Consider the following 17,939-nt stretch of genomic DNA (forward strand, 5'->3'; position numbering starts at 1 on the left):
TCGAAGGCGGCCGACAGATCCAGGAGTACCAGCATTGCTGAGTTTCCTGCATCCATCGACCACCTCACTGACTCGGCTACCTCTAAGAGCGCTGTTTCAGTACTAAAGCCGGGACGGAAGCCCGATTGAGTTTCATGTAGGATGTTGTTAGTTTCCACAAATTTGCTCAGTTGGCGCTGTATAATTTTTTCCAGCATTTTTCCCGGGGCCGCAAGTAGGGATATTGGGCGGAGGTTCGTAAGGTCATCAGGGTCCCCATTAGGTTTCTTCTTTAGGGGTAAGAGGGTGGCGTGCTTCCAGACATCCGGGAAGGTGCCTGAGGTGATGGACGAGTTCCAAATACCTTGAAGTGTGGGGGCTACCGAATCCGCTATGGTACTCCATAGTTTAGCTGGGCAGGGGTCGTCAGGGGAGCCGGATTTGCAGCGGCTAAGTTCCTGCCTTACCTCATTCAAGGGGATAAGTATGAACTGGGTGAGTGTTTCACCTGACTCGCCGTTATTAGCTAGGTCCTGCTTCACTGTATTTATTACTGGGCCAAAAGAGTCATACACTGTTTTGATTTTGTGATAAAAAAACTCTGAAATTTGCTCACATAGCGTGGAGGTGGGTACAACTTCTCTTTCAATGCATTTTGGCTTAAAAAACGACTGTACCACTTTGAAGACTTGTTTGCTAGACTGTTCTGCCTGAAGAATCGAGTCCGCATAGAACCGCTTTTTACTTTTTCTAATGGCTTTCCGGAATTTTTGGGAAGCTTCCTTGTACCTAGCTTTTTCTTCCAGACCGTAGTTTGCTCTCCAGAGTCTCTCTAGTTTTTTACAGGTCGATTTCTCATTCCTAAGTTCCTGCAAGAACCAGGGAGCTGAGGGGGAGTCTCTCTTTGATAGGGCCCGAGAAGCTGGAGCAATGGAGGAAACCATCTTTCCGATCCAATTATTGAGAAGTATAGCGTCCGTATTGGCATTATTTGTCAGGGAAGGGATGGTTTGCGCCAGGACCGGGCACATAGTATCAGGCGTCAAGTTTTTCCATTGCCTCTTCAGAAAGTAGCATTTACTCGCCACTGGGATATCATTCGCAATGTTCAGTGTGAATGGGACGAGTGCGTGGTCTGACCATGTCAGGGGGAGCGGTGTCTCAGACCGCACATTATTAATATTAGAAAAAATGAGGTCAATAGTGTGGCCCCCTGTGTGTGTCGGGCCCTCATTGATCAGCCTAAGACTGGCCGTATTTAGCGTGGTTCTAAGCAGCTCTGCCATCGCACAGTCGGGTTTGTCCATATGAATGTTAAAGTCGCCTACCACAATAAAAAGGGGGTGAAGGAGCGAACTCTGGACAATCGTGTCTAATAGAGTATTTAGGTAGGGGTCCGTACCAGCTGGGGGGCGATATATCACTAGTCCTGCTAGTGATAGCTGAGGGCTCACTTGGAAGCAAAAGTGGAGGCCTTCAATTCCTTGAATAGCAGTGGGGGCTGAGGATGTCAAAGCTAAGTGCTCTTTAAAAATAATGGCTACGCCACCGCCTCTTTTTGTCCCAGGGCGGTTGGCGAGGCATATTTTAAAGCCGAGAGGGACTGCAAGTGCAATGGAGGTTAAATTGTCCTCCTTGATCCACGTTTCAGTTAGAAACAAGATGTCCCATTCCTGCTCTTCTAATAGGAGCCAGACATCGTCTGCGTGTTTGGCTAGGGATCTGCAGTTTAGTAGGCCCGCCCTAAGGCTTAACTGAGATGGAGATTTGGGATTAGGGGATATCACAGAGGCACCGCTGCCAATAGCTATCCCACAGTTGTAGCAGATCTGAGGGGGGTTGAAGGTCATAGGGTCTAAAGAGTGAGTGCAGCATTTAGATGGATGATTAAGTGCTTTTAGGTCCTCACCTGACCACGCAAGTCTACTGCCTTGTGTTCCGCTGCCGGCAGCATTTCCAGTTTGGATCCTCAAGGTTGGCTGTTGTGGCACAAAAGTGCGTTTTAAAAGGTACACCGACTTTCACGTTGCTATCAAACGGTAGTTATTTTTTATTAAATAATGAAGATTGCTGTGGTATGCTGGCGGGACTTCCTTACGTAGTGAGTGATTCCCAAGGTGTAATTCGCTGTAAAAATGTTCTGTTTCCTCATGGGAAGCTCGATGTATCCATCTGGCCTTCCATTCCGACCTTGAAAGCAGAGTTCAACAAGATAGGTCAAAAAAGGGACCTTTTGTCTCAAAAGGAAGTCGCCCTCCCATCTGCGCGTGAAACATTCGTCCTTCACGTAGCTAATACTCGTACTGAGGTATATGCCTTATTTAACACAGATCTTCCCCTGCATCTTGGGGCGTTAATTCACACTATCTTTAATGCCTCCTCGACGACGGCCTTGGCACACTTTTTTAAAGTAGTAAGTTCTAGCTTTGTGACTTCATTTCAAGCTATATTTGGTGTGATACCGGCATTTTTTCATTCTATTTTTTCCAGCGTCTTTGGAGGGTTCCTATTAATTCTCGCTTTGGAAGCAGGCGTATTGCTGTTAATCTGCTTACTCCAAGATGGTAGCACATTCTCTTCCCCACGACGGTCTGCCCCGGCTGCTCCAACTTCGTAACCGGATTCTTGAATACTATGGATCGCAACCTCTTGCGACTCTGAGTGTGGCGTATGGTTTATCTTTCCGGTTCTCTTACTTTACATGCATGCAGACAGTTTTCCACTGCCTGGATTGCAGATTAGAATGGGCTTTGGATTTGTGTCTCTGCAACACAGTGTCTCCTGACCCGGATTTTGATCTACTAATCAGTCCCTTAGTTGCTCCTGAACTAGATTGTTCTGGAATCGGGATTATGGCCTGCGCAGCGGTTCCCGGGGTCCTGGGCAATTGGAACATATGGACTGCAGCCCATGACTTTCTGGCAAGCAGTTATCTCGAAGAACACCCGAGTTGTCCTCGGATGGTGCCAGAGGCTCCAGCTGTTGAGGAACATGTGTGTTCTTTTCCATTATTGAATTGGATGGCTGAATTGTTCACTGACGAGAACAACGACTTCCTGTTGGAAGCCGTTGCAACGTACTGTGCCTATACGCTGTTGGATTGAAGTTATATTTTTTTGCTTCATAGACACGAAGTATTTTTCTCCTTCATTTTTTTGTGTCTTCTTTGACATTTTTTAGGTTACATGTGTTTTATCACTATTCTTCCCTGATGGATTTTACAAATTTTTTGGGTTGCTAATTCGGAAATGTACTCCCAATTATACACTTTGGCGCAATTTTGAACTTAGGGGCCAATTAGGATTGCGGTGAATCCGCATCCTCCGTGCCGGCGGAAGCCACCGCAGGGCCGGAGGATGCGGATTCACCGCTGCGATGCCTACAAAGACACCCAACCAGATTAGGATGGCTGGGGGGGTCATCGGCAGATGGGAAGACCGTCCGCCGCCCTTTCCGCCGCGGTCGCCCTCCGACCGTGGCGGAAAAGCTCTAATATGGTGGCGGTGTCTATCAGACACCGAAAGCCATATTAGGATGGGGCAGAAAACATGCTTTTCTGCGGCGGCTTTTCCACCGTGGAAAAGCATGTGGTCTTTGGTGTTTCGGGGGCCCGTTGTGAGCCCCCAGGGTGTTGGGGTGTGGGGAAGCACATGGGGGTTACCTATGGTACCCCCCTGCATTTACATGCACAAAGCGGCAGGCACTGCGCGGTGCCTGCCGCTTTGTGCATGTAAATGCAAAACATGCATTTTTAACCTTGCGACGGGTGCTGCATCAAGCAGCACCCGCCGCAAGGTTAAAGATACGGGATGTGACCGCCAGGGTGGCGGTCACATCCTAATTGCACCGGAGGGACCACCGCTGCCCCTGCGGACGGTCCCTCCACCTCGGGGGTGGCAGACGGACGCAGGTCCGTCCGCCATCCTAATAGGCCCCTTAGTTCGATCTCATTCGAACTTGGAACTCTGCGTTCTAAAAATTTGCCCCCGCTCTTGTCTGTTCTCTGATCAAGGGAGGGTGTAGAGTGGGCTGGGCCTTGTTGAGCACATTGTTAGGTTAGCATGGGCTTATTAGAAGTTTAAACGCCATTTTACCTTTTTGCCACTTTTGCACACAACACTGCATATAACTGTTGTTGTAAGTTAGGCAGTGTGAAATGCTTCACATGAGAATGGTTTTCAGCATCCCTAGACTTGCATTCGAGACTCTAGTCGGCACACTGAGTTCTCCAGCACAAAAGCCATCATAACAAGGCAGCTGTTGTTCAAAGTTGATCGATTCACGTTTCTAGACATAACACAAATGCAGCTGTAGCCAACGTGATTCTGGCGCCTTTAATATCACACTGCAGGCATGATTTCAGACACTTGAAAGAAGCCTGTTTTTCCAGACAGACAGAGAGCGATTGCAGATCCTGATGTGATACACTCCTGCTGATCTTAGAGGTATGGGGTCCCCTAAACAAGCCTAAGAGACCTTCTATATTTTATAAAACATCGTTCCTACCTAGGGAGGGTGAATTACTAGGTGCTATAGGACCTATTTTCACCATCATTGTGATATGATTTTTACTTTTGTGTTTTATGGAATTGTAACAATGCTGATCACATTATTTCTAATCATATGTCTGCTTATGTTAGCAAAGATAGTGCATCTGAGAGCACGTCGTTGAAATCAATATTTTAACCTTTCTGTGTCTCTTGTTTACTCCTGTTGTGGACTGGTAGGAGAGTATAACGAAAGAGTATTCTTGCTTCCCACCATTCCTGAGTAAAACCGAAGTTGCATGTTCTGGATTGTCTAATCATTGGTTGCTTTGCTCTAAGACGAAGAACTACTGTGACACTGATGCTAGCTGATTAGAGTTTCTAGACACCGAGGTGAGTTTTTTGGTACACCACAATTCACTGAGGTGCTGGGTCTCTGTGCACAGTTCTGTGTAGGAGCCGAATCCCTGTGACAGAATGATAAAATACATATTTTAGTGAAGTTGGTTTTAACATTCTGTGTTTGAAAATACCACTTTTAGAAGGTAGGTATTTTCTTGCCTAACCATCCAAGCCTGCCTCTGCTAGGTTGTGTAGTCCTTGTCTGGTTTGTGAGTGACAGGGGCTGGGTGGCTCCAGGAGACAAAGGGAGTCAGCAGGCTGAATAGGCCTATCTGCATGAGTAGTGGTGGGAGAAGTGGCACCTGGGCCAGAATAGGGCTGTGCCTGCCTTCTACAATGCTGGCTCCACCTCCTGCGGTGTGTCTGATGACCATGACCCACACTGAAAAAGGCAGAAGTTGTGCACTGGCTGAATGCACCCAGAAATGGTTTGGACACTCTCTACCTTCAGAGACAAAGGATTTATGAGTATAAAGATGGGGTCACAGACCCCAGAACTTTAGATCACTTCTGGGAATCAAAACAACTCTTTGCTGAGGAGAAAAACCGGAGAAGCTGAAGGAGGCTTCAAGCTGCATGTTTGGGTGTTGGCCTGCAGTGGTTGCTTCATTGCCAAAGAAAGGAGAAAAAGGACTTAGTGTGCTTTTATCATCTTGAAGAAGCATCTCCAAGGGCTTGAACTGTGCTTGCATCCTGCTTGAAGTCTCAGGGATACAAGACTTCACCACCAGTTCCCCCCTGAATTCCCTTGCTGGGAATTGAAGTGCCTGCTGTTGTGCTGGGCCTTCTTAGAGACTATGTGTCGCTGGGAGCTGGAAGCACGACTCAACTAAGCGAAACGCGTTGCCGGCGCAGCAGTTGTCGTCGCATCACCGAAAAAGCGTGCCACTGCTGTCGCCACCACATCATCGAAGCGTGTCGCATCACCGCAAAGCTTGCCGCCACCTCAACTCCCCTGCGCAGCAGTAAGGAACCAACACATCCACTCCCATAAGTGTAAGGAACGGCGCATCACCTTTCCTGCTATCCTTTAGTTTGTTTTGCATTACACATCCCAGGTGAGAGTAAAGTGTTGAATTTACAATGTAAGTGAACTAAGTTATTGCTATCATTTTAAAGACTTATTTGGATTATAGTATTGTCGATTTTTGTTGTGTGATCTTGTGTTAAGTCTAGTAAAGATTACTTATTCTTCTAAACAAGTGTGATGTCCATTTGTAGTGTTTTCAATGTATTACTGTATGTGTTCACTAATGCTTTACACACTGCCTCTCAGATAAGCCTGTTTGCTCGTGCCAAGCTACCGGGCTTATTTTAGAAGTGTAGCCTCTTACCCTGACTAGAAACAAGGGTCCCTATTTGGTCAAAGGTACCTATCTCTGCCAACTAGAGACCCCCAGTTCTAACAGTAACTGTAAATATTTTCTTTAAATTAAAAAAAATGCAAAACGTATTTAAAACAATTAGATTTAAACTAAAACTTACATCATAAAATGTTAGTGTGGGTCGTGAATAATAATAATTCTGAATTCAATTATTATATATTTACATTATTTATTATTTAATGCACATTTGATTAAATGTGCAACAACTTTTTTTTTCTTTGCTCCATGTCAGTACTACATTTTCCACTGTTTTAACATCACATTACACATTACATTTGTTTCTTTGTTTTTATAAACTTTATTAGCTGTTCCCATACTTTCCCATAGGAAGATTTCCACAAAAGTTGAAAAGTTACTCATAGTAACTTTACACCTGTAAAATCATTCATAGGAGAATGCCCTCACCCACGCCTCATTTCCGGGTGGAGACATTTAAGTCTACATCTATGTGTGCATCTCCACAGAAGTCGACAGTTACACCTACGTGTAGAAACAGATCCACACTAGACCAGTTCTATGCCTCTAACTTTACCTTTGTGAATCAGGCCCAGCACATTTAATCTGGCCGCCACTAATGGAAGTTCATCCAAATCTCACCTGTATGCATCATAGCTGCAAGTCTCACGCCAGGCTTTGTCCACACTCTCAATATACCGCAGTCCAGAAGGCATGGCAATGACTTTCTGTTTTTCGAATAGGTTAATGATGCGGTACTGGGTACTGGGTAAAGAGTCCACTCTCTTGACTCTCCCCTTGAAAATCTGTATTTCCAACAATAACCCCTAATATTTATTCCCCGCTGAACTCTTGTGTGTGCTGGATTATCTAAGTTTAACCTGTCTATATTGTCTATGCTGCATGCGAGATTTCTTATTAATAAGTTTCCTAATGAATTAAATGAATTTGCAGCCTATCACATTTATAAAAAGCCCCCCTACACACACACACACACCTCTGAAGGTGACTTTCAATAAGCTTGGAGGCAGCACCACCGCCCTATCAATCTGCCTCATGGCTAGCAGCTGTCCTTATTACCCATTGCTGTAATAATGGGAAAATAACATCCCCTGAGAACAACTTCTTCACTCAGTGTGGCCTTTCTGAAAATCGTTAACAGGTACTATTCCGAAACAAAGTTCTGGTATATGTATGCAGAGGACAATGTGCAATGACATTTGTGGGAATTATTTAATGTAGCCTTGATTAATTACTCATGCTTTCCACATTAGGAAACATATAAGGTGCGCTGTTTTAGTATGTGCCTGCATAATGATAGTCAGAGAGATTAGTTAATGTTTCTACAATTAGAACAGATATTCTTTTCATCAGCGAGAGAAAGGCTTGCATTACCTAGTGGTATATTGGCCCCTAGGCCACCGAATTCCACACTCCAAGGTCAAAGTCCATGCAGAGTAGTGGTGAGTCAAGTCCACAATGGGCAAACGGATTAGCAGTTTTTCGTTTTTATTCACCAAAATCTTACCCAGTGTCCTTAGAGTTATGAATCACTTACCTGACCTTTTAGTCAGAATTCTGAAATACATTCCCGACCTTTTACCCAGATGTTCCATCTGCGAGCCCCACGCCGCATACGACAGACAAGGAACAGAAGTGAATGAAAGTGTCCGGGAAGATTGACTGAAAGAAATTCAGATTGGTCATCGAAGAATTCTTTGACGCTGAATGAGCAGTGTGAAGTCTAGGATTCGCAGCACCCCACTAACCACCTCTCACTCACAACTTGTTAGACCACTGGTTGCAAAACAACGCTCACGAAGGTAAGCAGCTGTTTGATGGGCCATAATGTCACAGTCCACAGGAAACTTAAAGCAAGACAGTATCCTGAGACCACAAACCACACATCCGAGGAAGAAAGCATCAAAGGACTAGAAGTTCCAAACCAACAACTGTATACAAATAAAGAAGAGAAGCGGGCATACAGGCATCCAACATGCGCCAAGAGAACGTGCGCTATGTACATTACCAATAACATAACATAGCATAACATGCAGTGGTGATTGTTGGAAACGGGATCTCTGGCTGGCCAAGGCTTGCGCCAAAGTCAGTCAGAGACCACCACTTCCACGTCAGGGCAAGGGAGTCACACACCAAGATAACCCCTGCTCACCCTCTAGGTAACGTGACTCGAGCAGCCATCAGGCTAAACTTGGAGGCTATGTAGGTTAAGTGTTTGCGCGCGTACCCAGCAACAACACCCAAGGCCCACCACAAAGGAAACTCCACACAAGGTTATATAAAAATAGCCTTTGTATTATACCAAAACACATTAGATAAGAAACATATACTTTACAATGTGCCAACAGGCATGGGCAGAATTTAAAGGGGATATGTACAAGACAGGGCCACCTGGACCACTGTCAGAAATCATCACTTTTTAGGAATAGTAATTAGCACATAGAACACTTTTAGAACAAGTTAGCACACAACCAGTAATTACTGGTAAAGGGTAAGTACCTCCTACGCAACCCCAACCACCGTAGGAAAATATTGCGCAGGGAACCAAGACCTCACTAGCAACCCCTGTACTAGGAGAAAAACAACCACCTAAGTATCACCAACATTTAGGGGTATAAGCATAGGAACATTACACATGATGCATTAACATTCAGAGGTGTAGGGAAAGAAAACACATAATGCATCAGAACACATTCAGAGGTGTAAGAAAGGAAACACATGATGCATCAAAACACATTCAGAGGTGCAAGCACAAGCAATTGCGCAAAACTCACATGAGCCACAACCTGTGGCAGTCCCTAGGCCAACTGGCCTCTCTAGGGCTAGGATGCCCTGTGTCCCAATGTCAGGGGCCTAAACGTGGCAGCTGCCCACGAAGTGCTGGGCAGCTGAATCATCAATGTGGCCTACGCTGGAGCCTCGTGGGCTCAAGAACAGTGAAATGCCCCTCTGATCCTCGCAGGCTCGTAAACACAACTGTGGCACTGCTGAGCCTCTCTGGGCCCATGGACAAAGAACTGGCACTCGAGCCTCTCTGGCTCGCAAAACAAATATGGGCTGTGAGCAGGCGCGCAACACCCATTGGGCTCACCGGGCTTCAGCCCCCGCCGTCGTCTTCTTCAGCCCGGGCTAATGTGACACGCACTGAAATAACTGCTCATCGGAGCTGAGAATGTCATTTTTATGATGCTTTCTGAGAGGCCCAGCAGCCCGAGCCAGCCAGCCTCTGAAAGCAGTTTCAGGGAACCCCCAGCCCCCACCTCTTGTTTTCTTTTACTGGCGCCGAGGTGATATCCTTGCCTGAAGGCAGGGATTTCACCTAAGCACTTGATGTGTTCAGCATGGGGTGGGAGTGGGAAGATGCACATAGCAGGGGGGAAGGGACGGCCAGTTAAGGTGATGCTTTTCCTTTGTAAAGGAATTTCTGCTGGTGTCATAGCCCAGGGTTTGCTGTCTGTGCACTTGTATGGATGTGTATTCCATACAAGTGCACAGACATCAAACCCTGGGCTATGAAGCCAGCAGGAATTAATTTACAAAGGAAAAACTTCACCTGCACTGGACATCCCTTTCCCCCTGCTGTCCGTGCACTTGTGGGGAATTCACATGCACAGTGCAGCTTACCAGATAAATGGTGAACAGGGCCATGGATCTTTATCTAAAGAGGAGAGTCCCCTCCGAATATGCAAATGTAGTGTAAGTTTGTAGTGTTCATTTTTTGTGGTGCTAGTGGGTAACTTTAGGGTTCAGGGTGAGTGTGGGTTTTAGGGTGCCAGGGAGTAATTTTAGGGTTCAGGGTGGGTTACGGATCGGGGTGCCAGGGGGTAATTTTAGGGTTCTGAGTGGGTATGGGTTTTAAGGTGCCAGGGGTAATTTTAGGGTTCAGGGTAGTAATGGGTTTTGGTGTGCCAGGGGGCAATTTTAGGGTTCAGGACGGGTATGGGGACCAGGAGGGTAATTTAGGGGTTCAGGGTGGGTATGGGTTTTGGGGTGCCCGGGGTAATTTTAGGATTCAGGGTGGGTATGGGTTTTGTGGGGCAATGGTGTAATTTTAGGGTTCCGGGGGTAATTTTGGGGCTCAGAGTGGTAATGGGTTTTGGGGTGCCAGGTGTAATTTTAGGGTTCAGGGAGGGCATGGGTTTTGGGGTTCCAGGGGTAATTTTAGGGTTCAGGGTGGGTATGGGATTTGGGGTGCCAGAGGGTCATTTTAGGGTTTAGGGTGGTAATGGGTTTTAGGGGGCCATGGGGTTGTTAGGGTTCAGGGCAGGTATGGGTTTTAGGGTGTGAGGGGGTGGAAATTTTAGGGTTTAGGGTGGGTGTGGTATTCGGGTGTCAGGGGGCAATTTTAGGGTTCAGGATGGGTATGGGATTTGGGGTGCCAGGGGGTAATTTAAGGGTTTAGGGTGGTTAAGGGTTTTGGGGTGTTATGGAGTTAATTTTTGGGTTCAGGGTGGGTGTGGGTTTTAGGATGTGAGGGGGGAATTTTAGGGTTCAGAGTGTGGGTGGGTTTTCGGGTGTCGGGGGAAATTTTAGGGTTCAGGGTGGGTATGGGTTTTGGGGTGCCAGGGGGTAATTGTAGGGTTTAGGGTGGTAATGGGTTTTGGGGTGCCATGGGGTTCATTTTAGGGTTCAGTGCGGGTATGGGTTTTAGGGTGTGAGGGGGACATTTTAGGTTTCATGGTGGGTGTGGGTTTTCGAGTGTCAGGGGGGCAGTTTTAGGGTTCAGGGTGGGTATGGGTTTTGGGGTGCCAGGGGAGAATTTAATGTTCAGCATGGGTATGGGTTTTGGGGTGCCAGGGGTAATTTTAAGGTTCAGTGTGGGTATGAGTTTTGGGGGGTAAGGGTGTAATTTTAGGGATCAGCGTGGGTGTGGGGTTTGGGGTTCTAGGGGGATGATTTCAGGGTTCAGGGTGGTAATGGGTTTTGGGGTGCGAGGGGGTAATTTTAGGGTTGCATGTTTTCTCCGCTTGACCTGAGCATTAATCGATCCTGATTATCTGCCATTTTAGCCCCGCCCCATTGATTAACATTAGCCACGCCCCTTCATTTGCCATGTTAGCCCCCCCCGAAATTAAGACCTAGTTGCGCCCCTGGCTGTGAGCCTCTCTGGCTCTCGAACGACGAACTGGCCCTCGAGCCTCTCTGGGCTCGTAAGAGCAAAATGGCACCCTGAGCATCTCTGGGCTTGAAACACAATTGCGGGCGTGGGGAGCCTCATGGGCTCGAAAACAGAAATGCCCCTGAGCCTCTCGGGCTCTTAAAGTAACTTGCCTACACGAGCCTCTCAGGGCTTGTAAATCAAACTAGGCTGCCTGAGCCTCTTGTGGGCTCACAAAACAGATGTGTCGCCTTGAGCCTCTACGGCTCGTCAACCAATGGCAGCACTGGCGGTAGAGTCCCTCCTCGGGGGACTCTGCAACAAATGGGGTCCCACGAGCCTCTCAGCCCGAAGGCAATCGCACTGGAGGGGAGGGGCGGGCACCGGCAATGTTCCCCAACGCCCCCCTCTCCTTCTCGTCACTCACCAGCTGTCTTGCTGGGGACTCCACTTCGGTCTCCCGGCTCTGCTGCTGGGCTCTCCCGGTACTCGGGGAGCCAGGCGGACAGCGGCACTTCTCTCTGGGGCGGCGGGGCTCTCCTCCTGACCATGGAGCCCCGCCTGCACCCTCCGTCGCCTCTCTGCTCGCTACCCGGCTGCGGGGCGGGACCTCGGTCGGGCCGCGCTAGGATTGGCCGGCCTGTCAACCACTTCCGGGTTGGCGCAGGCAGCGCGGCGGCCCGGCGGGGGAGACAACGAAGCAAACGCCGGGTGGGCACTGGCTCGGCTTTTAAATAAGTAGATCGCGGTGGGCATGAACACAACCAAGGAGGGGCAATTAGGGGCGTGGGCAGCTGCGCCGCAAATCGGCAAAACGGGTCCAATGAAGGGTGGGCACCGGCTTTGACAAATAAAGCGCTCCCCAAGCGCTACAAGCGAAATAGCGCGCTCTTAAGCACCAGCAGCAGAACACGGCGCTCCCAGGCACCAGGAGCAAGAATAAAGCGCTCACAGCGCTATGGGCCAAAAGCAAAGCTCCAGCAAGGTTCTGGAGGAAGGCAGGGGGGCAAGGCTGGGCCCAGAGCCAGCTCACTGGGCCTCCAGGTAGGGAGGCACTCCAAGTGGCGGTCCTCCTGGCCCCAGCAACAGTAGCAGCCCCCTCTGGTAGGATCCTGGAAGAGAACAACTTGTATGGGGACACAGCCCCTTCTTATACTACTAAATCCTTTGTTTGTAGGTGCAGGGTGGGGGAGAAACCAGTCGCAGCTGGTTTTGGAGCACCCTTGATGGCTCAACCATCCCTTTCATTCACTAGGGAGGCTAGGGTCGTTAGACGCACCACAGGGGGCGGAGCCAGCATTGTGTGGGGAAAGCCAAGCCCCATTCAGGAACCAGGTGCAGCCCTCCCTCACATCACTCATGCTGATCTCTCCACTCACCACTGGGCAGACCCATCCAGACTTCCTGGAATCAGGCTTGCCAGCCAGCTCCAGCCAATCACGCTCCAGCACCCTCACTGCACACACAGATCAATGTCTAGAAGTGGCACTTCCCCACTAGACCCATACAAGCCGCACATACCATTGCGCGGCATTCACTCTCACGAGTTTGCACATACCAAACTCGAGCCTGCACTCCCCACACATCAGGAACTACCAGGGACCCAGATATTCCCCATGCATTCCTATGGGAGGGCAGGCCAACCTTACTCCACGCACGCACATTACCCTGGGACCCAGGGAAAAAGTGCGCCAAGCCAAAAATCATGAACGCCAGGTCGCCATCAAAAGCAAAAAGTTCAGGGGTGAACCCGCCAAAGTGGCCCGGTCCAACAGTGATCATGATGAAATTTCCTCCAAGCATGCAGAGGGGAGCCCTCTCACTCAGGTGCACACCCACTCAAACAGCCAGCTGATGACACACATATCATATCGACTAAGAAGATTCACGCTGAAAGGGAAAATCAAACAACAAAGAAAAATCCTGCTAAATAAGGGCTAAAACCTGAATTGCTGACACAACACCAACTTGCAATGCCCCTGACCTAAGGAGAGTGACACAAGGCAAAGCACAATCCAAGCAGGATCACATTCCTTAGCATCGAGATGTGGGAGAGCAGAATGATGCAATAAAGATGTCGCAATGAGGAAAATGAAACCCCTTGACAAGCTAAAAGCCCTTCTCAAGGATAACCTCCTCAATATCTCGAAGATAACTTAACTGGTAGATTGATATCCACTTGTTCACAGTGCCCACTTTGTCATATTCACAATACATTTAGCAACATGTTATGATTTACTGTTGCCTTTTCCATTTGCCTATGTATCTCTTCCCTACTGCACAGCCAGAATGAGTGTTGGTGTGCTTGGAGATGTCTGGAATGGTAGATGATCGATGATGTCGTGGAATGCTTGGGTGTCTGGTAAGGTTGGGAATGTCAGTTGGTGTAAGCAGGCTGAGCAGCAGGGAGGCTGCTCCTGGTGGGGCATCACCTGGACTTTACATCTTCCAGTAACTTATTTGAAGCTGTCATCTTATAAATAAATCTACAATATCCTTATATACCATCTGGCTACTGAAGATCTTTTATTAACAACGATTTAAAAGAACCTGCATGTTGCTGAAGGAATACCCTGCCTTTGGAACTAAGGATTTGACTAACCACTGGAACTCATGAACTGGAATCCCAAGGAAAAGAATTTCCAAGAAAAAGGATTACAAGAATTACGCTCTGGTAAGCCCCACCCGTGTCAGTGGGGATCTCCCAGCCACAAGCTTCAGAGAGATGCAACTGGCCTGATCACCCTGCTGTGTCCCTCTGCTGTGTTTGGACCCTTACAGCACACTTTGGCTGCATCCTCAGTGGGACAGCTCTGAACTTTCTGCAGTGTGAGCATGGTTTCTTACCTGTGAGCACTCTGTTTATCTGTGCTCACGAAGGTGCTCTGACCGCTGCAGTGGCCTGTACTTCATAGGATTGTGTGAAGTCACCTGCGCATTTACTAAAATGTTCTCCTGTTTTTATTACGTGAACTTTTGGGTGTAGGAGTGCCCTTGTTATTTCAAGTAGGTGGTTTTGCCTACTTGGTGTTCGAAGGAAAAAAAACGCCATGCAGCCATTCAAAACTTCATATAGGGCGCGCGCCTCTCACCTCTCCTCACGCATCAGCCTGCGAGCCGTTTATGATGTTTCTCCTCGTTATTTGCTGCTTTACTGCCTCCAGACGTTTTGGTGCAGGAGCGCGCCGGGAGCCACTCGGTGTGCGTCACATGAACATACTGCCATCTTGTTAATGGAATCTCTGCCTCTGTTTATCTTCGTATTCACTTGATGTGTGCACGTATATCAACCACGTTTTTCTTTTGGGTTACTTTAAACTTGTCATCGTTTTGCAGCACCACCTGCTCCAGTGTCAGTGTCTAGAGAGCGAGTATATTCTTGGCTGCGTGCTACATATAGTTAGCGGTGCGACTAAATGTTAGAGGTAGAATTGGAAGAGTGGGCGATCTGTATTGGAAGGGAGATAATAGCAAGAGTCTGAAAAAGAGAAATCTCAAATTCCCTTCAGATTTCGACAAAGAGATCATGACAGACTGGGACGGGCAATGATGGTTCTCTGGTGACTGCTTCCTTCACATAATTGATGATGTCGTGGAATGCATGGGTGCCTGGTGAGGTTGGGAATGTCAGTTGGTGTAAGCAGGCTGAGCAGCAGGGAGGCTGCTCCTGGTAGGGCATCACCTGGACTTTAAATTCCATTAACTTATTTGAAGCTGTCATCTTATCAATAAATCTACAATATACTTATATACCATCTGGCTACAGAAGATCTTTTATTTACAACACAACACTAACAAACTAACAACCAGGGAACACTGCACGCGACATGAGAGAGCAGAAGGAACACCAACATACAAGTGCAGAGAGCTCACACTTTTTAAAAATCGCAGTATGTATAAGGAATGGCCAATATGCTAGAGTGGACCAGCACCACTGTGGGCCTAACCACAATCCGGCAACAGAAATATCAGTTAACACATTACTCCTATATATGAAAGAATAAAGCTAAATCCCGTGGACAACAGAACCAATACAGGTGTCTAAACGTACAAAAACTAAAACGTACACAACAAGCTGCCCAACTGATTTGGCTACAGCTTCAAAGCTTTCTAAACCCTAGCGGTCGTCCTACAAAAGAACATGGTTTAGAACACTATTGCAGTACTGGCATCCAGGGCCGGACTGGGAACGAAAACCAGCCCTGGCAAAGTGCTTGGCCGCCCCCCCACTGTGGTATATAAATAAATATTACCGGATCTATTTTTAAATGAATGAATGAATAACAGATAGCTCAATAAAATAAGAGTCAAGATTCGAGGTAGTAGGAGTTTCTGCAGGTTTATTACAGCATAAGGACAGGATCAGGACAACCTGCATAGGAACAGAGGTGACCGGGCCCAGCAGGACAACTGGGGCCCAGCAGCTGCCGGGGCTTGATCTGGGATGAGCGCGCTAACTTTTAATAACAATACATCAACTTATATACATAGCGCAAACACATAGCATTACATTGCAGTAGGCGTAGCAGTGGGTGGAGCAGAAGGCGTGACGCGTAGCAGTCGCGAAAGATAACAGTAAAAAGAGGTGTAACTGGGAGTATACATAGACATGTGGTGTAAACGTAACAGAATATGTCATGAATGGGCGGAAACATAGGAGGGGGCTACCTAAGGGGCTGGGACCTCTAACCTAATGGTGCGCGAAAACTGGCAATGACGTGTTACTAGGAGAAGCTGGGGGCTACGAACTCTGTGCTAGGAGCAGAGACTAGAGTCTGGAGGGTCGGAGCGACATGTACCTAAACCCTATCTGGTATCTGATGTTTAGGGAACATGTTGATATAAACTAGAAGTCATGAGGGGAGAAGCTAACTTGACTCTAAGACTGGACCATGCATTATTCTACATGTAGTGCGTGATGAGGAATATTTAATGACCATTAATACAGTATTTCTCTAACGTGGAGCCGAATAGGCTAGACAATGACGGAAGCTATTGATGCAGTTCAGTAGCTTAGGAATGCAGAAGAGGAGGACTGAACTGATAGCTGGAATCATAACATACCTTTGGCAGACTCAGAGGCAGAGCCAAGCTGCACCGGGCACTGCGAGGCAGGAAGTAAGTGAAGGGTCGAGGATACAGGTGGGGGCTGTATCGCTCCTTAGCGAGGCTTTCAGGAGACAGGAGCTGAATCTGATGTCCGGGCCCTTTTGAGGCCTGGAAACGGGGACTTTATAATGGAATAACGTGCACACTGAGAAACGTGGCAACATAACTTTACATAGGCCTGATATTCGTAGTATTCACGAGGACTGGAAACTGACATATCAGAGGTGGACACAACTGTAATTGCGTCTTTAATCGGACATGGGGAATAACATATGCATATTAGTCATGCACACATAACATATGATGGATGAGGCGTAGGGACACAGAACATGGCAAAATTTACTTTTCCACATTCCCTCCTTGTCACTACGTTTCCATCAGGAAACATCAATTTTCATGATACCATCTATCATTTCATACAGTACCATTTGCTCGTCTCGAATTGTCTTGGAACGGGATTTAGAACGGGGCTTGGGACTAGGAATACAAGAGGTAGCACACATGCTGCAAATCGCAGGGCCACATTGTATACAGAGGCAGCAGCTAAATATGATCGCTACTGCAATACCTAGAAAGGACAGGACTTTCCATCCCCATGCGGAAATTATATTCCAGAACCAACCGGACCATGTCCAGGTGCCTGGGTCTTGGTGTAACAGATGGGCAATTTTATGGAGTCTGGTTATAGCTGAATAAACAGACGGCGCGTTATTTGGAATGAAAATACAGCAACTAGATCCGATGACTCTACAGGCCCCGCCCCTATCGGCCAGTATGACGTCAAGGACGAGACGATTTTGCAAAACGACAAATCTCATAGCAGATTGTTCTTCGGTTAGGTTACCTAGAGCAGAGGCAGTCTCATTTACTACAGCTTCAAGGGTTCTTGTTAACCTACGGATCAGTTTACTGTTCTGAACAGGTCCTAAAAAGAAGAAGAAACCTTTATTGAAATCTGTATACTGTTCTAGAGTAGTTTCAGTATAATCGACAATTGGGGACTCCCTTCTATGTCTAATGTGTACTAGATGTGTGTTTCTGTGATAATCAGATGGGGCTAGGAAAACAGGTGGCAGTAGGAAGGCAATGTAACAGGTTCCCTCCCAATCGAGGGGCAGACGGACATATGCAGTTTGACCACAAATAAAATAGGAATGACGTGAAGCTTTGAAAACAGATTTCCCACTGTCACTATACTGGATAACAGTAGTACATTCACTATGTCCTACGTGTATGGAACCATAATTACGGACACATAATTCGCCTTTGACTGGTAGTACTGAAATAGCAGGTAAGTCTGGAGTAGTATCAGACTGAACATTTAGAACCATGAAATTCGACGAATAATTACCTAAATTATAAACTTCATTTTCTAGATCTAAACCTGTTCTGTGGGGGAGACCTTGCTTGTCTGGAAAACATGTACTGTTAAGAAAAGACATATCTGTTGAGGATGACGTTAACGTGGACCATGCTCCACACGAACCATTATGTGAGAATGGA

This window comes from Lissotriton helveticus, chromosome 2_1, assembly GCF_964261635.1.
Source record: "Lissotriton helveticus chromosome 2_1, aLisHel1.1, whole genome shotgun sequence".
Lineage (NCBI taxonomy): Eukaryota > Metazoa > Chordata > Amphibia > Caudata > Salamandridae > Lissotriton > Lissotriton helveticus.